The sequence below is a fragment of the Salvelinus fontinalis genome, chromosome 38 (assembly GCF_029448725.1).
Source record: "Salvelinus fontinalis isolate EN_2023a chromosome 38, ASM2944872v1, whole genome shotgun sequence".
Classification (NCBI taxonomy): Eukaryota; Metazoa; Chordata; class Actinopteri; order Salmoniformes; family Salmonidae; genus Salvelinus; species Salvelinus fontinalis.
In genome coordinates this window covers 6,506,603-6,528,103 of record NC_074702.1, presented here as the reverse complement: position 1 = coordinate 6,528,103, position 21,501 = coordinate 6,506,603, and the positions used below count along the sequence as shown (strand labels likewise).

At 44.6% G+C, this 21,501-nt stretch overlaps 1 pseudogene; it reads right to left on the bottom strand.

Annotated features, from left to right (window-relative positions):
* Positions 1-4,468: 4,468 nt before the first annotated feature.
* On the bottom strand, positions 4,469-20,686 carry LOC129837293 (brain-specific angiogenesis inhibitor 1-associated protein 2-like; annotated as a pseudogene).
* Positions 20,687-21,501: the final 815 nt, after the last annotated feature.

Here is a 21,501-nt window from a genome sequence, read left to right as displayed (position 1 = left end):
TTGGATTAATAGACCCTTGATTCAATTCAGAAATTAATGTTAGGAAACCTACTAATATACAATGTATACTGCATTAACCTATTTTGTACTTTTATACAATAGGCAACAGACTTTAGAACTACAAGCTACTAGCCCTACACACACAAGAAATGTCTGGCAGTCAAGTGGATTTGAGATGATGGTTGACCACAAAAAAGGGGTGGGAAATTAGAATGTATTTTTTTTTAAACAAATCAGATTACAAAGCCCTCTATCATTCCCCGTTTGGGAAGTATTGGTTAATGATGGCACCTTTGGTCTGTACTTTGTGTCCATAAAGCTCTCTGCTCTTATCTATGGGTCTCCTGGGGGTGTCTCTGTCTGTTCAGGTTACACCTCTTCCCCCTTTATTAACCAACCTCAGGTCACTGAGGAATTCACATAACTCTTGGCAACACAGAGAGAGCTTGAAATTAACACCTGCTCCAAATCTAGAATCTACAATCACTTGTTCTCTTTTCTCCTGGGATATGATGTGGAAAGCAGTGGTACTAGTGTGTATCTGCTGGTGGCTGGGCTGCAGGCGATAGACAGAAAAACATATAGAGTGCCGCTGTGTGGTTGAGAGTTCATACAAGTGGTCATCTTCACCTGTGGAGGAAGACAGTCACTCAGTGCAGATGAGGCATGCTGCTGGCTGGAGAAGCTTTATCTCAGCTGGCTTATAGCTCAGTGTTTCTAAGTGTTGCACATTTTATTCTAGCCCAGCACTAATACACCAGATTCAGCTAATCAATGGCTGTAAATGTTTAGTTGAGTAGCTGAATCAGCTGTGTTGGGCTGGAACAGAAGTGGTGCAACTCTGGTGCCTGGAACTGGAATACAGTATCTGACTGTACCTATTACATCCTGTTAGAGACAGTTAACTGGTGTGATGAATGAGGTTTGAATGCGGATCCAGCTAGTTTTTAGTTACGGAATTACAGCAATCTTTGAGTTTTGAGCAGCATGAGAAACAGTCAAGATGCTACACTGTATTTCAGGAGACTTCCCTAAAGACCCCTTCAGCTCCCATGACGAGGACTCATCTGAAGGCTGGAACCCAGACTCGGCCCCACAGGGTCCCTTCCAGCAGACCACCTCCTTGGGGGCCCCTGGCTGGTCCAGAGAGTTCCAGGAGGCTGGGATGTTCAGCAGTCCAGCCCGCACCCTTATCTTAGAGGAGGTGCTGGAGGCTCTTCGTACATCTGACTTTCTATGTTTCCCCACCAGCCACATATATGGCCACACTTATTAAGAATTAAATCTGTTTATAAAATACATGAAATAGATTACATTAGAAAAATGTTATTGTCCATGCAATGTGGAAATTTTCTTTTACACATAAAAACATAATCAGGGCATCAGAATGATTTATCATCAAGAACATAGCCTACTGGGGCCTCCCGAGTGGCGCAGTGGTCTAGCTGCCTAGCTGTGCCACTAGAGATCCTGGTTCGAGTCCAGGCTCTGTCGCAGCCGGACGTGACCGGGAGACACATGGGGTGGTGCACAATTGGCCCAGTGTCGTCCGGGCTCGGGGAGGGTTTGGCCGGCAGAGATGTTCTTGTCCCATTGCGCTCTAGCGACTCCTGTGGCAGGCCGGGCACAATGCATGGTGCAGTGTTTCCTCCGACACATTAGTGCGGCTGGTTAAGCGGGCAATTGTGTTAAGAAACAGTGTGGCTGGGTCGTGTTTCAGAGTCCGTACAGCAGTTGCAGCGATGGGACAAGACTAACTACCAATTGGATACTGTAAAATAAAAAAAAGACTACTGAAACTATTAAATTGTACTGATTATGTGCATAGGGTCTTATGGATTAAGCATTTGTGGCCACTCAATTCTACTGAAGCCAAGGAGATTTTAAATCAAATACCTGCTAAATGGTTTGGTTATTCAATGCGAAGATGAACACTGGGTATAGTGATTAACATGTTTATTGAAGTATTAATTGGAAAGAAATACAATAACAGTGGTATCAGGAATGTCTATAAGGTTTTATACTGTGACCATGATTGTTGTGTGACTCGGAAAGGCAATGCTGTTTTAAAGAGAAAAAAGCTACAGATGAAGTAACAAAAAAAAATATATAACAAAACAAATTAAAAGACCGAAATAAAAGTAGGGGCAGAGGCAATTGTTTCATTCTTAAACACGTATTTAAGACAATCCTACTAACAGAGGCATCCTGAATATAAGATCCTGAATAGTCACCACAGCATCATTTTTCTTTTGCCTTTTACAACTGGATCCCATTCTCATATAGCTAGATTGACATTGAAAGGTCATATTTTGAAGAAGGTTAGGACGGTGAAAAGAAAAGGTGCAAGGTTAAAGAAAAACAAAGTTAAACAAAAACTTTTTTTGTGTGCAATTTGTACAAACATAAGTAAACTTTAACTATGTGATTTCACTATACTCAGTATTTAAATCAACATCAATGTTATTTATTGTGTGTTAGAATTACCATAGCAAGAAAGTCAATAATTTCACAGGCTAGGTTAGAGATGCAACTTAATACGATACAGAAACATGAGGAGAGAAGGAACTATACACTGTAAGGTCCGGAAATCAGAATAATGATCATACAGAGAAACTCAATTTTCAAAGCCATATATTTTCACCCTGAATCTCTCAACTGCAGTTTTCTAGATGACAGAGACACTAGCGAGATACCAGATGACAGACTAGAGAGATACCAGACATGGAGAAAGCGAGAGAGAAATACTACTTTCTACATCTAGTTTACCATTGACACTTGCTCACACACTGTTCCACTTTCCAAATACTTTCCTCAACACTTTCAAAGTTAGACTTTATAAACACAATCAGTCTTCACCCTTTAAATAAGGTTCTGTACGGTTTGCAATTGGTAAACATGCAGCTAAAATCTGCTAGAAGTGAACAATCTGTTGGAGTCGAATTCTAAATCAATCGAGAAGACACTAGTAAAAACAAACGAGCTGAATCCATCTCTTTTCTTATACATTTATCCCTCAACACAATGCCAATTTCTCAAACCTACTTTCCAGGAAAACCAATCCTCCAAACCCTCCACTGTTTCTTTCCTCTTCTACCTGTCCAATACAAATAGAAGTACAGTTCACCCCACAGGGATGCATTGTTACAGATGTAAGATCTTCATTTTAGCCAGTTGCAGGAAAATAATCCTGCAGCAACAAGAAATGTGAATTAATCTACATTTTTGTAGGTGTTGATGACACACTTTAGAAGCCTTTTTAAAACTAAAATACACTACAAGTTTGCATTTCTTGCTATGCAGGAACATTCTCACCAACAAAAGAGTGATCAAATAAAGATCCTACATCTGTACTGTTGCTCCTTCTTACTTCTATTAATACGTTTCTGTAGATAACAGAGACTCTTGAAGGTAAACGTTAAATACAATCTACACATCCCAAACTAGCAGTAATAGCTTTGCAATGCAACATATTTCTGTGTATAACATATCAATTGCCTTTGTAAATTGATCAGTTGATCTTAAAAATATAATTCCTTATACAAATCCTACCGCACATTAAAACAAATTATTATTTAAAAAATATTGGTGTTTAAACTTGAACTATTTCCTACCCAGCATTGTGCTGCTGACATCATAAGCAACATCAATACACTTTTCTTTAAATCTTCATTCAGAGAACATGTAAATTAAGTTGTACAAATGTGATAAATCAACAAGTGATTGGTAGGCCTGCATCTATCGTGAAAATACATCTGCCTAGCTAATCCCAACAATGAAAAAATAATAATGACAATTCTTCAACATGTTTCGATTTTCCTGGATCATACACACATATCTCTGCATAACTCTCTTCTCAAAAATCCTCCTCAATGAAAATACTGATAAAACAGGAGCCTGTCCTTTAAGACAATTCCTAATGGTACAAGTAAAGTATGCTATAATTCATTAAACTATTACCCGACTACAGGCTGCTACCAGGAACCAGTCCCTGAATGGGTACAGACAAAAAAACACAATAAACATTTTCTATCAAGGTAACTTCTAGAAAAGTGTTGTAAAATGAAAAGAACATTATAAAATTATCAGTAATGCCCAGGGCTCAAATGTTAATGTTGGACATGCCGACAAAATGGCCGCCATCTGTTTGTGTTTTTACTAACATCACAGAATTTTTCAAATTCCAACTCCCACACTCATCTTTTTACTCTATAATTCTCAAATACTATGGTGGATTTTTATTCAAGATCTCATTTTGTCCAAAGGGTCTTTGACAATCACTGTTATGTCACTCAAATGTCAGCTTTGATTCTTCTATCTTCAAAATAACACCACATAAGTGTCTGTATTTTGACTTAGGCCTGATTAATACACATCTAATAAGCACTTGTAAATAACCAACATAAACAGAAAGGTTTACTTAAGGCTTTCTCTTAAGGCTCAACAGTTGAGAACTCAACCAACACAGTTACTGGACTCTGAAAACAAATTCCAAACACATGAATGTTTCCTATTAACACTTCTCCATTGGATGCCTGTTCAAGGAGACCATGTCCTATTCGATGATGGGTGCAGAGCGATCGTTGGTCACTGTCTTTCTGAGCCGGACATGGGCAAATGGGTTGGTCCTGCCAGGGAGACAATGTGCATTTCAGGCATGACAGAAGCTTAGACACGTTTATCGACAGTCATCTATCTAAAGTGGACCAGGGTTGGTGACTACTGCAATGCACTATGTCTACTGTATAAATAATATAATGAATGCATTTACCAGGTTGGGGAGGGTGGAGGAGAGGCAAAGTCTGAGGAGAGCTGTGGTAAAAGCGATGAAGATCCTAGTGTTATTAACCCATTACATATCATATCTACATTATATTCTGTCATTATAAGCCATCTATACCTCTTGCATCAGCATTGACAGAACCGGTCGGTCAGAGGGCCCTGCCCACTCTACCCCTTCACCTCTGACCTTCGGCCTCAGGCTGACCTGGTTGGAGTCGGCCATGCTGTATGGGCGCGGGCGGAAGGTGCTGACCCTCTGAGGGGGGAATGAGCGCTCCTCCTCGGACTCAGGGGTCAGGGCAGGCAGACAAGGGGAGACCAGCTTATCTAACTGACCCGTACTGGTACTGTTGACCTTAGAGAGGAGCGGGGATCTGGAGAGAAACCAGTGGTAAATGGTTCATTTTCCAAGTGTCTTGCTCAACTCAATATCCTTAATGACAATAGCAGGCATATTGTTCTGACATTTCAGACTGAGGATAAATGGAGGAAAGTGGTCACGCTAACTCATCAACTGTACTGTTGATCTTGGAGAGTAAAGGGGACCTACGAGGTGGTAGAAGATTAGGACAGAGCTTAGGCAGATGGAAAGAATGAGGGTCATTCATTTTTATTCCTCTCTAAAGGCCTGGTCTCTTTGCTTGGCATGGACACATCAAAATGATAATGACACTTAGAGAAAAAAACAGCATATCTGTGTCAAAGTGTCAGTGACCTCTCTCAGCTTCCTGTGAATAAGCCAAAATCATCACTGCGAGTTTGTAGACATCGCTATCGTACTGACAGACAATAATGTTGTTGACAACGCTGCAGCTAAGCTGTTAGATCAGAGTAAATACAGGGAAGGGTGGACAGCATAGCGGATGTATTTCTAGAGTTACAGTGTCAAGATTTAATCATAACCATAACAAAGTTGACTTCCATTTAAGACAATAACATTTTGAGGAATAAAATGACAATATCATAACAGTTTCTTGTTTCTATGGTGACAGACCTGCTGTCGAGGGGATCCAAGGTGTTGGGGTAGGGCTGAGTGTAGGAGAAAGGGAACCAGCCTTTCCTGTAAGGGAGAGAGGGAGGAATTGTTTTGGTATTATCCGTATATAACCTAGAAAACCCATGGATTGCCTGAAGATGTAATTTCAGAACAGTCCTCAGTTGGTGTTTGAAGAATTGTAGGCTTTTGTACAGCTGAATGGTGGGTTCTAACTCTTACCGTCCCGTCCGTTCGTTCTGGCCATAGTGCCACCCGTCTCTGGGCTCAGAGATGAGGAGGCTGAGAGCGTCGCCTGGCAGGAAGTGAAGTAAGCAGGCCCCGCCCACTCCACTGCACTCTGTACCCCCAGGAGCGTGGGGAAATATGACTTCCACACGAGACGGGGTGGAGAGAGGGAGAACTCTGTCTCTGGGCAGAGTGGAACCTGTAAGATAGAGAGGGACAGAGGAGAGAGGGAATGTGAAATTAATTAATTTCACTAGGGTAGGGGGCAGCATTCGGAATTTTGGATGAAAAGCGTGCCCAAATTAAACTGCCTGCTACTCAGGCCCAGAAGCTAGGATATGCATATAATTAGTAGATTTGGATAGAAAACACTCTAAAGTTTCCAAAACTGTTAAAATAATGTCTGTGAGTATAACAGAACTGATATGGCAGGCGAAAACCTGAGGAAAATCCAACCAGGAAGTACTATTATTTTGAAAGGCTGTTTTCCATTGAAAGCCTATCCACCATACAAAGACTTAGGACCCAGTTCACGGTATGTATGGCTTCCTCTACATGTGGCCATTCTTTAGGCATTGTTTCAGGCTTTTACTCTAAAAAATGAGGGAGATTGTAACGGCTGTCATATTCTTCCTCGGACGAGGAGAGGCGAGAAGGATCGGACCAATATGCGGAGTGGTTAGTGCTCATGATGGTTTATTATAACGAACACTGAACACTGAAATACAAAACAAATAAACGAAGTGCAAAAACCTATACAGTACCGTGTGGTGAAAACACTAACATGGAAACATACACCCACAAAGCACACGTGAAACCCCGGCTGCCTTAGTATGATTCTCAATCGGGGACAACGATTGACAGCTGCCTCTGATTGAGAATCATACAAGGCCGAACACAAAATCCCAACATAGAAAATCACACATAGACAAACCCACCCAACCTGACCACCTAAATAAATACAAGACAAAGGAAAACAGGTCAGGAACATGACAGAACCCCCCCCTTAAGGTGCGAACTCCGGGTGCACCACCATAAACTCTAGGGGAGGGTCTGGGTGGGCGTCTGTCCACGGTGGCGGCTCTGGCGCTGGTCGTGGTCCCCACCCCACCATAGTCAATCCCCGCTTCCGTGGCCTCCTCCTAATGGCCACCCTCCATATAAACCCCATTGGATTAAAGGGCAGCACTGGACTAAGGGGCAGCTCCGGACTGAGAGGCAGCTCCGGACTGAGGGGCAGCTCCGGACTGAGGGGCAGCTCCGGACTGAGGGGCAGCCCCGGACTGAGGGGCAGCACCGGACTGAGGGGCAGCACCGGACTGTTTTCGGTTGGATTCTATTTGTTAATTTGTTTCATTGTAGTGTTCAGTTTATTTCATAATAAATTATGGACACTTTCCACTCTACGTCTTGGTCCGATCCCTACACCTCCTCTTCAGACGAAGAGGAAATCTGCCGTTACAGAAACACCCACCACCAAAAGGACCAAGCAGAGTGGAAAAGGGCAGCGACAGCAGCAGCAGCGCAAAAAGGAGAATTGGACATGGGAGGACGTTTTGGACGGCAAGGGCTGCTACACATAGGAGTAGATCCTGGCTGGAAAGGATCGCCTCCCATGGGAACAGCTGGAGGCAGCTCGGAGAGCAGAGGCAACCGGAGAGAGGAACCGGCGGTATGAAGGTACGCGGCTAGCACGGAAGCCCGAGAGTCAGACCCAAAAATTTCTTGGGGGGGGGCACACGCGGAGTATGGCAAAGCCGGGTAGGATACCTGAGCCAACTCCCCGTGCTTACCGTGGAGTGAGAGGGCGTCGTACTGGTCAGACACCGTGTTATGCGGTGGAGCGCACGGTGTCCCCAGTACGCGTGCTTAGCCCAGTGCGGGCTATTCCACCTCGCCGCACTGGTAGGGCTAGGTTGGGCATTGAGCCGGGTGTCATGAAGCCGGCCCAACGCATCTGGTCCCCAGTGCATCTCCTCGGGCCGGCGTACATGGCATCAGCCATACAAATGGTGTCCCCGGTTCGCCAGCATAGCCCAGTGCGGGCTTTTCCACCTCGCCGCACTGGCAGGGCTACGGGGACCATTCAACCTGGTAAGGTTGGGCAGGCTCGGTGCTCAAGAGCGCGTGTCCTCCTTCACGGTCTGGTATATCCGGTGCCACCTCCACGTACCAGTCCTCCGGTGGCAGCCCCCCGCACCAGGCTGTCTCTCCGGGTTCTCTCCCCAGTTGCTCCCACCTGTCCAGCACTGTCAGAGCATTCCTCTTCTCCAGCGCAGCCAGAGTCTCTCATCTGTCCAGCACTGTCTGAGCTGCCTGCCTGCACAGCACCGTCAGAGCTGTCCGTCTGTCCCGAGCCGTCAGAGCTGCCCGTCTGTCCCGAGCCGTCAGAGCTGTCCGTATGTCCCGAGCCGTCAGAGCTGTCCGTCTGTCCCGAGCCGTCAGAGCTGCCCGTCTGTCCCGAGCCGTCAGAGCTGCCCGTCTGTCCCGAGCCGTCAGAGCCGCCCGTCTGTCCCGAGCCGTCAGAGCCGCCCGTCTGTCCCGAGCCGTCAGAGCCGCCCGTCTGTCCCGAGCCGTCAGAGCCGCCCGTCTGTCCCGAGCCGTCAGAGCCGCCCGTCTGTCCCGAGCCGTCAGAGCCGTCCGCCAGACAGGAGCAGCCAGAGCCTTCCGCCAGACAGGAGCAGCCAGAGCCTTCCGCCAGACAGGAGCAGCCAGAGCCTTCTGCCAGACAGGAGCAGCCAGAGACTTCCGCCAGACAGGAGTAGCCAGAGCCTTCCGCCAGACAGGAGCAGCCAGAGCCTTCCGCCAGACAGGAGCAGCCAGAGCCGTCAGCCAGCCATGAGCAGCCAGAGCCGCCCAGCAAGGATCCGCCAGAGCCGTCCAGCCAGGATCCGCCAGAGCCGTCCAGCCAGGATCCGCCAGCCAGGATCCGCCAGGGCCTGAGCCAGCCAGGATCCGCCTGAGCCAGCCAGGATCCGCCAGAGCCAGCCAGCCAGGATCCGCCAGCCAGCCAGGAGCTGCCAGAGCCATCTGCCAGTCCGGTGCTGCCCCTCAGTCCGGTGCTGCCCCTCAGTCCGGAGCTGCCCCTCAGTCCGGAGCTGCCCCTCAGTCCGGAGCTGCCCCTTAGTCCGGAGCTGCCCCTTAGTCCGGAGCTGCCCTTTAATCCAATGGGGTTTATATGGAGGGTGGCCATTGGGAGGAGGCCATGGAAGTGGGGATTGACTATGGTGGGGTGGGGACCACGACCAGCACCAGAGCCGCCACCATGGACAGACGCCCACCCAGACCCTCCCCTAGAGTTTATGGTGGTGCGCCCGGAGTTCGCACCTTAAGGGGGGAGGTTCTGTCATGTTCCTGACCTGTTTTCCTTTGTCTTGTATTTATTTAGTTGGTCAGGGCGTGAGTTGGGTGGGTTTGTCTATGTGTGATTTTCTATGTTGGGATTTTGTGTTCGGCCTGGTATGATTCTCAATCAGAGGCAGCTGTCAATCGTTGTCCCTGATTGAGAATCATACTTAGGCAGCCTGGGTTTCACGTGTGTTTTGTGGGTGTTTGTCTTTCGTGTTAGTATTCGTGCCACACGGGTCTGTTTTCGGTTGAATTCTATTTGTTAATTTGTTTCATTGTAGTGTTCAGTTTATTTTATAATAAATTATGGACACTTTCCAATCTGCGTCTTGGTCCGATCCCTACACCTCCTCTTCAGACGAAGAGGAGGAAATCTGCCGTTACAGAGATACAGCACTTTCAATGAGAGGCCAGTGGAAATTTCCAGACATGAGTCCTGCGTATAATTGGGAATGCGCCTTTCTCGTTTCTCCTTTTCTATTGACGAAGCTTTTGTCCGGTTGAGATATTATTGATTGTTTATGACAAAAACAACCTGAAGATTGATTTTAAACATCGTTTGACATGTTTCTACTAACTTTAATTTTACTTTTTTGAATTTTGTCTTGATGTTGAGAGCGCGCATTGTGCCTTTGGATTTCTGAACTAAACGCACCAACAAAACGGAGGTATTATGACATAAAGATGAACTTTATCGAACAAAACGAACATTTGTTGTCTAACATGGAGACCTGGGAGTGCCATCAGATGAAGATCATCAAAGGTAAGTAATTAATTTTAATGCTATTTCTGACTTTTGTGACACCTCCTTGGTTGGAAAATGGCTGTATGGTTCTCTGTGGCTAGGCGCTGACCTAACATTATCGCATGGTGTGCTTTTGCCGTAAAGCCTTTTTGAAATCTGACACAGCGGTTGCATTAACTTCTTGCGACTACAGGGGGTGCTGTTTTCTCATTAGCATAATTGCATTACAGATTAAACGGCTTCCTACTAAATTCTTGCTCGTACAATATGCATATTATTACTATTATTGGATAGAAAACACTCTCTAGTTTCTATAGGCGTTGGAATTTTGTCTCTGAGTGGAACAGAACTCATTCTACAGCAATTTCCCTGACATGGAGTCAGATTTCACACATTTTGGCCCCTGATCTGGAGTCAGTTTAAAGGCCACTGTGAACGCTATCAGGATACGGACACTGCTTACGTCTTCCCCTGGATGCCTTTACGTGATGACGATTTGAATGGTATCGATTGCGCAATCACAGCCCCTATAAAACAAAAACACGTGTAGGTAGGAACTCTTTTCCAGATGTGTCGGGCGCGCGGTGGACACAGACCTGCTCTTTTTCCAAGCATTAGTGTAGCCAGTTATATTTCTCCGGTCATGTTTCTACTCGTTATAGAAGTTAAAAACATCATAAGGTAGTTAATTTAAACCGTTTTATAGCAATTTATATCCGTTTAGTGCGATTTTGGGACATTTATTTTTCTGAGACACTGTGAATCTCTGGGCACGGTTCCAGTTCATGCCGAACGCAATGGGCATTTCTACATGGCAAGAGGACAGCTTTCGACCAAAAGACGATTAGACCCAAGAAAGGATTCTTTGCCCAAGATTCTGATGGAAGAACAGCTCAAAGTAGGAACAATTTATTATGATAAATCGTGTTTCTGTCGAGAAATGTTAATCGCTTATGACGCCATTTTGTTTGACGTAGCTTCGCTTGGTGCAAACTGTATTGAAAAGTAAGGATAATTAAAAAAATGTAAATCAGCGATTGTATTAAGAATTAAATTGTCTATCAATCGCTGTCCACCCTATATTTTTTAGTCACGTTTATGAGTATTTATGTATACGACTAGATCACTGTCTAATATGGCGCACGACATTGTCTGACCAGCTGGGCAACTTTTGTCATTGTCTAACCATGATTTTGGTGGCTAAATATGCACATTTTCGAACAAACTGTATATGTATGTTGTAATGTGATGTTACAGGAGTGTCATCTGAAGAATTCTGAGAAGGTTAGTGAAAAAATTAATATATTTTGGCGATGTTTACGTTATCGCTCTCTTTGGCTAGAATCAATGCTCTGGTAACGTTTGCATATGTGGTATGCTAATATAACGATTTATTGTGTTTTCGCTGTAAGACACTTAGAAAATCTGAAATATTGTCTGTATTCACAGGATCTGTGTCTTTCGATTAGTGTATGCTGTGTATTTTTACGAAATGTTTGATGATTAGTAATTAGGTAAACACGTTGCTCTATGTATTTATTCTAGTCCATTTGTGACGGTGGGTGCAATTGTAAACTATGATATCTACCTGAAATATGCACATTTTTCTAACAAAACCTATCCTATACCATAAATATGTTATCATACTGTCATCTGATGAGGTTTTTTCTTGGTTAGTGGCTATCAATATCTTAGTTTAGCCGAATTGGTGATAGCACCTGATGGAGTAAGAAACTGATGGAGTTAGAAAAGTGGTGTCTTTTGCTAACGTGGTTAGCTAATAGATTTACATATTTTGCCTTCCCTGTAAAACATTTTAAAAATCTGAAATGGTGGCTTTATTCACAAGATCTGTATCTTTCATTAGGTGTCTTGGACTTGTGATTTAATGATATTTAGATGCTACTATTTAATTGTGACGCTATGCTAGGCTATGCTACTCAGTGTGGGGGGGGGGGGGGGTGGGGGGTGATCCCAGACCCAGGGTAGATACTCGTGAAAGGTTAAGGAGAAGTTTATCTTTAATTGTATGTTAAACACTTGTATCTCAGATCAATGTTTATGATGAGTATTTCTGTAATTTGATGTGGCTCTCTGCATTTTCACCGGATGTTTGTTTGAGACAATGCATTTCTGAACATAACGCGCCAATTTCAAATGAGGTTTTTGGACATAATGATGAACTTTATCGAACAAAACACACATTTATTGTCTAACATGGAGTCCTGGGAGTGCCATCTGATGAAGATCATCAAAGGTTAGTGATTAATTTAATCGCTATTTCTGACTTTTGTGAGCCCTCTCCTTGGCTGGAAAATGGCTGTATGGTTTTCTGTGACTAGGCGCTGACCTAACATAATCGCATGGTGTGCTTTCGCAGTAAAGCCTTTTTGAAATCGGGCACTGTGGTTGGATTTACAAGAAGTTTATCTTTAAAATGGTGTATAATACTTGTATGTTTGAGGAATTTTAATTATGGGATTTCTGTTGTTTTGAATTTGGCACCCTGCAATTTCACTGGCTGTTGTCGAGGTGGGATGCTAGCGTCCCACTTGTACCAGAGAGGTTAAAGGCAAACGTTTTGTCATTCACGCTTCCCATACAAATTTGAAATATCTAGCTTACGTTTTGAATGAAATAACATTGCTTGTGAGCTTCAGAGCTTTAACAATTTGACGCGAGAGGTTAAATAGACATCACATTGGGAAAGAAATGGACAAGATGGCAAATAAAAAGTGAAGGGGGGTATCAAAACCTACCCATAAACCCTCCCACCCGGGCCTCGCTGACTGGTCTCCTAGGCAACGGCAGTGTAGACGTTCCATACATCTCCGCTGCCTTCATCAGCATGGGATTATGGGACAGCAATGGTGTGTTCCCTCCTCCTAGCACTCCCTGGTGGTGCAGCGAGGGGGTTATGGCCCTGGAGAGAGGTGCACTGTGGGGTAGTGGAGGACTGTGAGGGGCACTGAGGGACAGTGGCAGGGCCAGGCCCTGTAGGGAGGAGTAGGATGGGGAGCCCTGGTTGAGAGAAAGCACAGTGGAGGGGATCAGACTTGGAGAAAGGCTGGAGGTGCTGGTGGCCAGGAGAAGAGAGGTCTGCTGGGCTTGGCTTGAGCCAACCGTGGAGGAGGTGGATGAAGTGGTGGGAGTGTTAGTAGTAGTCATAGCATTAGCACTTATGTTGTTGTTAACATTGGGGCTAGCTGAGACACTAATATGCGTGCTGGTCTGCTGAGGGGACCCTGCCCCACTCCCTCCAATAGCCCCTCCAGTGGCAGCGAGGGAGCGGAAGGTCTGGGGTCCGGGGGAGTTTTGGGGAGGAGGGATGTCACTCTGGGAAGAAGAGGGGATGGGTCTCTGCTGCTGGGAGCCACAATTCAACAAGGGAGGCACCTCCTGTACTGACAGCCTCTGAAAGAGAGAAATGGTAAGAGAGAGAGATGAAAAGAAACAATGAAATTTTGCTAAATGACTGAAAACCATCTGAATGCTGTCTAAATAACAGAATACCCTAATCTTATAATAATTTCACTTTATCTTATCAAGTACATGTGAATTCCTACTAATGAACTGAAACTGAAACCCCTTGCCCTCACCTGTTCTGGCTGTGCAGCGCCCAGTTTAGCATGTCGGAGGAGATCAGCTATCCCAGATGCCCCAGAGCCCTGAGGGGGCGGTGTGACGCAGCAGGTTGAGCGCCCGTTCAGGTAGTCTGGTTGGCTGGGAGCATGACTGTTGCCATGAGGACAGCTTCTGTGACAGGAGCTCTCTCACCTGGACACAGGGAGGAAGGAGAGGCAGGTTGGCAGATGGATGGGGGTCAGGGACAGTGTGTGTGTGTGTGTGTGTGTGTGTGTGTGTGTGTGTGTGTGTGTGTGTGTGTGTGTGTGTGTGTGTGTGTGTGTGTGTGTGTGTGTGTGTGTGTGTGTGTGTGTGTGTGTGTGTGTGTGTGTGTGTGTGTGTGTACCTTGCAGTGGTAGTTGATGAGCAGCTTGGTGACGGAACACTGGCGGTCCACAAGGAAGCAGTATCGTCTCCTCTCCTCCGTCAGCGCTGAGCGGTAACCCACAGCAACCAGCGTGTCCAGCTCAGCCTGACGACGACTCATTAGCTCCACATACTGACAGAGGTTAGTAAACACACACATAGAAACGAATGCAGCATAACAGAGACAGCGGAGTAGGAGATATGTGACCTTTATAATACACTGTAGGGAGAGAGGCACAACGGAGGGACCAAAAGGAAGAGTGACATCATATCCTTTCTGCTGAGCAGTGATAAACTAAATCCTAATCACAAAATATTATCCCTCACCTTCCTTAACCTTTTCTTCCATTGTCCACCCCTTCTTATTTCCTGTTTTCTCATTCCTAAGATTTCTCCTCTTTCTCTTCCCTATCCCCCTTTTTTACTTCAGTAAGGACTGGAAGCCAAATCAGCTGAGCCAGATTTCTGTTTAATCTCATCCATACTTCCGCACACACAGACTGTACATACACACACACAAACATTGACTGTGCCTTGTAATGCTGGGTAAGATGCTTTAGTCTGGTGGTGTTTGCAAGAAAATCTCACAAATGCATTGTTGAAACCTTACACACAAAGCACTACTGACACAAAATGGTGTTGTTGGATGCCAGTTACCTGCATCTCCCTATCTCCGTACTTGTTGGGGTGGCGACTGCCCTGGCTCTTCCTGCGCAGCTTCTTGAGCTGTGATTGGCAGCGCTCGATAGATTCCGACTTCGACTTGCGCTCACTCTGATATTTCTTCAATGTGGCCTGAGATCGAGAGAGAAGAGGAGCGAGAAAACCCGATTGAGAGAGAGACAGAGCAACAGATAGAAAAAGTAGTTAGTCAGAAAAGTGGTTGCGCTGTAGAGAAGGAAATGTGTTAAAGGAAAATGCTTAGATAAACTCACGGTAAGATATTTAATGTCCAACTCCAGCTTTTGCTCCAACTGTGACAGCAGCTCAGAATGGAACAGCTTCAACTGTAGATCATATTCCACCATCATTCATACAGCATCACAATATTTAACAATCAATCATATCACCACACACACACACACACACACACACACACACACACACACACACACACACACACACACACACACGGTAAACACTCACCACGTCCTCCAGTTGAACCTGAATCTGCCTGTGCACCTCAGCCATCTGGAATAACGTGTCTCCTGGAATCCCCAAGAAGACACAGGATACAGAGAATACGTCATCAACACAGGGATACAGAGTGGGATAAAAGGGCTGGGGAAAAAACACTTGTTGTGACTTCACGTTGTCTGTATGTGCAATATTGTGTCTGAGGTGTCAGATCAATAAAGTAGTATCTTATCTCACCTGGAGCTGTTAACTGACTGAATGATTGTATATCTCAACTTCTCAGCCTATGATGTCAGCTGTGAGTCTGCCAATGAGGAAAAGGCTGTGTGTGTCTTTCTCCCACAGCACAGTAGTTTGTGGTGTCTGGCATTTCTCCCTCTCCCCTTCTCGACTGTTTGCAGCATTACAATGAGATCATGTGGTGTTGTTAATCTCTCAACAATCAACCCACTCTCTCCCTCTCCCTCAGTTACATCATGCTCGCTCTCTCTCTCTCTCAGCTCCCTCCCTCACTCACTCCCTACTTTCTCTCGTTCCTCCACTTTCTAGCTCGCTTCTTCTCCCATAGTCCATTAGTGTTTCTCACCCCACCCACCGGTCTCTCTCTCTCGCTCATACACCCACCCACCCAGTCACTCACCCAGTCACTCACCCAGTCACTCACCCACCCAGTCACTCACCCAGTTCTTTGGACCCTTGGCTGTCGCTGGCCAGTTCTCCCAGTTTGACCAAACCATCAAAGTATCCCTTGGCTGCTACCGTCACTCCTGAGAGTAAAACACCTTTCAGTGAGGGGCACCATGTAACAAAGACCCTCTAAATGGGCTTTAGGATCGGGCCTGCGTGGAATGCAGCTTCTATGCCAGAAACCAGAGAGCCATCATTAAAATGTCCAAACAAACATGCCCTACCAACATGCCCACCCAACACCACTAGATATACTATACCACACATTATACAGTATACTGTGTGCACACCACTCTCTCTCTCACCTGTCAGGGCTTTCTCATAGTGTTTCCCCATGGTCACAAAGTTCTTCAGACTGGGGTTGAACTGGTCCAGAATCCCCTACAACACACATGACACACATGACAACAAGAGACAATATTCATGTCTCCTCTTCAACTTACCACTTAGTCACAGTCTGTGATCATTGCTGCTAGCAAACTGAGTTTCAACAAAAACGTTATATAGGGCACTCGCCTGACTACATCTACAGACTAATTCATTGCTCTTGGAGACAACAAACCTACACACACTGTACCTTATACACGTTTTCTGTCATCTTGTTGACCTCGTCTGAACGAGACATGGTGTTTCAGAATGTTTATGTTTTGTCGTCTCCTCCCCTGTATCTTAGGGTATTAGGCTTTACAACAGCAGACTGAAGTCCCCTGGAAACACAAAGATGGAGAGAAACAAGTGTTGGCAGGTAGCTAGCGGTTAAGAGTGTTGGGTCAGTAACCAAAAGGTTTCGGGTTCAAATCCCAGAACAGACTAGGTGAAGAATCTGTTGATGTGCCCTTGAGCAAGGCACTTATCCACAGGAGCAATTAAGGTTAAGAGTGTCTGTTAAATGACTGAAATGTACAATTAATTCAAGTATAAAGAACTTATATGAGAGGTCTAACTAGACACCCAAGAGAGGTATTCAGGCCGAGGTGTTTGGAGGTGACCTGGCAAATCAAACTCACCCATACAGAGTGAGATGGAGGGTTTTCATCAGTGGTCAATGATCCATACAGGAGGTAAGGACCAGACAGCTTATCCTTAAACTACCACCCTGCATACCCAACATGCTTGTGCTGTGACCCATCTTTTAGAGTTGTTTGGGACTGTGTTAAGTCTATTCCCAAGACTTCTAGTAGTCCTATGCCGTGACCCAAGAGGAATAAACCACAGCCCACCAGTGGGTCCGGAGCCAGTCTTTGGGAACCCCGGCTGCTCCTCATCAAGAGGGTGACCTTCCAGAGCTAACGACTGGAAAAGTTGACTTTATGTCCTGCTCCATTATCCGATATGGGTCAACATTTTTCATGTAATCTCTGTAGGATAACAAAGGAGGGCTGTAAGGGGAAAAGCTGAGTTGAGTGTGACTTTAGCCATTTAATCCAGGGGGGAATTCTGTCACCGAACAGCTTGGTCAGTTCAGCAACGGTTCTCTCTCTGTGGTCCAATGTTTATTCAGCGCCATGACACTTGTGCCTGGTGTTGGAAAAGTCCATTGTTCTTATCTGAGGGGTTATGACTGGTCTGAAACAAACTGATAGCAGAAACCTTTGGGTTGCCCTAATGTAGGGTAGTGATAAAGTAATTGGTGGACTCAATAGCAAAAGTTAAGGAGTGCTGTGTTATTCACATCCATATGGAAGCAGGAAATACAACCTCGGGGCCTGGAATCAAAGGAGGGTCTGACTGCTGTTTTAAGACAACATTATTACCAAAACCTATCTTTTATGGGGGGGGGTTACGTTTTTTGACTTCATAACTCAGACGCAGAAGTAATAACAGACGTCCAAATGTATCACAGATCACATGACCTAAGCAAAATACACCAGGGTATCACTGTATAATACATGGTGTCTGCAGTGGTTGAGCACCTACTGGAAAAAACAGCATTTGTTACTCTAACATATAATCCAATCAAAGTATTTGTCACATGCACAGGATACAGCACGTTTAAACGGTACAGTGAAATGCTTACTTGCAGGCTATAGCACACTGAGTAACAGGCCATTCTAACTGCTCCACTATAATGCCTAACTTATTACATGACACAATCAGAAGATTGGTAATATAGACCACTTTAGGCAATACTTGTGTCATGCCTATGACACTTCATTACATGGGTTGGTGGAAATAGAGTGGGCAGAATAGACATAGTTCTGATACGGTATCATAGAACGTCTCAGAAATAATTCTAGTCATTCAAGTTCTATTCTGTAAACCTACAGTACTCTAGCCATGATGAATGTACAGTGGCTCTCACACAAGCCTCTTCTCTCTAGTGTTACAGCACGGTGGTCCTCGTGTGGGACAACAACACACACATCTGACTTCACTCTACACTAAGGCTCACACATGCTCCTTTCAGACAACATCCTGTGTGTGTGGCATTCTGCAGCATGTCATGCATTGGCTCACTTGTTGATGTCAGTGGATGGTCATTGGGTAGACAGACATGTGTTGGGTAACACTGACCGGTCAGGCTGCTGTTGAATAGACCTGATGATATAATTTGATTCCACAGATGTATGGGTTACAGCTCTGTACAGTACAATCGACCTCCTATGGACTTTTTGCAAGTACAACTATTCTTACCAATGTTCAAGGAGGCTCTGAGCTTATATTAAAGACGTCCTCTAGCAATTTGACGTTTTCCCGTTGAACATCCCAAGTATAAATACAGTAATGTACACACACTTGAGGGTCATTTTTGAGAAGCAAAATAGTGTTTTTTTAGACACAACAGCAAACGTCAAGGAGTAGGGCATTCAAAGAGTTACCTTTACAGAAAAAAACACATGATGTGTAAAAGTGAAATTTCACATATGAAATCATGTGAAAATGTGTTTTTGGAACACTTCAAATGTGATCACGTTTTCACATGTATAGTTTCATGTTATCACATATTGCTGTAAGGGTTGGTCTGATGGTCTGAGGTGATGTCATTGGACTCCCCCCTTGTTTGAGGAACAGTAGAGGAGCAATAGAGAACCAAAGAGGAAAGGCCCACACCCCACTTGTGTCATGTCATACCTGGACCACCTATTGAGATGTGCCTTTTGGTAAGTAAATCAGGTGTTGTGTGAGGAGAAAAGGAGACTGGAGTAAGACTAATTGGGTAAGCAGAAGTGCACAAAGAACTTATCAATATCTGAAGAAATCCAATGAAGAATTTCCTTGATCAATATCCTATTGTTGACCGGGCAGAAACACATTTTTTGGGGTGTCAGGTAGCCTAGTGGTTAGAGCATTGGGCCAGTAACCGAAAGAGTTACTGGATCGAATCCCGAGCTGACAAGGTAAAAATCGGTCTTTCTGTCCCTGAACAAGGCAGTTATTAACCCACTGTTCCCTGGTAGGCTGTCATTGTAAATAAGAATTTGTTCTTAACCGACTTGCCTAGATAAATAGAGGTTCAATTAAAACCCAGGACTTCTTTCTAGCCAACTCAACACACTACCTCTGGTTCCCCATGAGAGCTGATCTACAATCAGTTATGCTTGTTATGTCATGACGGTTAGGATTGGGGTTTGGTAAATTGACCGTTAATCTGCAGATTGGGGCACATTCTCAAGGTTCAATTTATTTATTAATTTCTTGTTATTCAAACCAGGTTGGTCAATTGGGAACCAATTTTCATAGGCAATGACAACATAGCCAAATATAGAATTACACAGCAAAACTATAATCAATGTACTAAAACACAAATGATCTGAAACCGCTTTTGTAATATAGGTATTGAAATACAATTTTTACATTTTGTTGCCAAATATGTTTCAGAAACAGCTACTAGGCCTACATAACGTCAACAACTGAAAAACTCCTGCAGAGCTTGTCAACAGTTAAGTGATTCCACTGGTTTTGGCAACAATTACAAGTGTGACAGAGATGTAACATCATCGGTGAAACATATCATAAACAAATGTCTGTGAAACAGGAACATTATAAACAGATTGGAGGATGTGAGGTTGTGTTTATCACTTTGACTCTTATTGGCATACATAACTAAAATACGAGACATCCTCTCTAAACCAAGTTAAACGAATTATCGAGATGTGAAAGTGGACGAAATGAGAGACATTACTCTCGAAGCAAATCAGTATCACCAGTCAAAAGCCTCATTCAGCAACACCTGTTGATCTCTAGGCCTACATATAAAACTCAGCGCAATTCATTCCAAGTTAGATAAGCAGCAAAATAGTTGATACCAAGTGGAATTGTACCTTTTCTGAGCTCATTGTTGAAAAAAAAACAGATGACCGAAACGCCGTTTGTCGTTTGCCTTTTGTCTTTTTTTTCTTTTCTTCTATTGCTTTCCCCTTCGTTAGTGGGGGGTTGTTTCACCCAGAAGCGCACTAAATCTCAATCTCCCCCCGCCTTCGCTCTCTCGCTCTCCTTTTTTACTCACACAAATCGTCGTCAGACTTTTGGTGCTGTTCTGTACCCCTACTCACTGTTGAGCCGATTAGCAACATGCCTTCACGCGCACACCCCGGACAGAAAATTCACCGCGAATAAACCCCGACCGCTGCATCAAACTCCCTACGATTGGAAGCCTCAGTTCTCATCCGTTCTCTGTCTCCCTTTACCACTCTCCCTTTCTCTCACAATGTCCTCACTCTCGTTCACTCTCTCGCTCACTATCCCTCTCTTTCTCCCTCTCTCATTCACTCACTCACTCACTCGGGCAGAATAACAATGAGCAAACGGGACCCTGGATGAATAGCGGTAGAGAGAATAATGACTTGAAACTTTTTAAAGCAAGGATGGCAGACCCCGTAGTCACGTATCATTGGCCTACATCCGCCACCCCTTTCTCACATTCCCTCCATTCATTCTCTTAAGTGGGCAGTAGCCCTTGGTTTATTATTCACATAATATTAAATATGTTGCCTATAGCCTCTTACTTTAAACGTGTTTTTGGGTGAGAGTGATAAATCAATTGGAGTAAAAAATATTTGGCTAAAACGTTATAAAATGCAAAAAATGTTTTTACAAAAACATTCAATACTTTTCAGGTGATTCATCAGTTTGGTATGTCAAGGGGTTGAGCCAGGGTTGAAGATCAGTCTAAAGCAAAGGTTAGTGTTAGGGTTATTCCAAGATTATGGTTAGAGTTAGGGTTATGCAAGGCTAGGGGAGGGATCCCATTTCCTTGTGCTGCCCTCAGGAGGTAATTCCTTGAGTGAAATCCATGGTAAAAAAAAGTGAATCATTATGCCAAGATTAGGGTTATGGTTATGTCAAAATGGGTTAGGATTAGGGTCAGTGTTAGGAGTGTTAGGGTTGTGGTTGAGGCTAGGGTTAGGGTTAAACATAGCTTTGGGTCAGTTTAATTGGGTTGTAGTAGCTACCACTGACCAACAGATGGCAGTTGTGTAACAATAATCAGTGTAGTGCAACAAGCAGAACAGAAGCTGCTCATGAATTGGTCCATTTGGTAACTACAGTGGGAATAGATGTGAAACTGGGTTTGTGGTTCTGTGTCATTAGGTCTAGCTCTATGGAGGTGTTGGCCTGCTAGTATAGGTGGTTTATTGTCTGGTCTCGT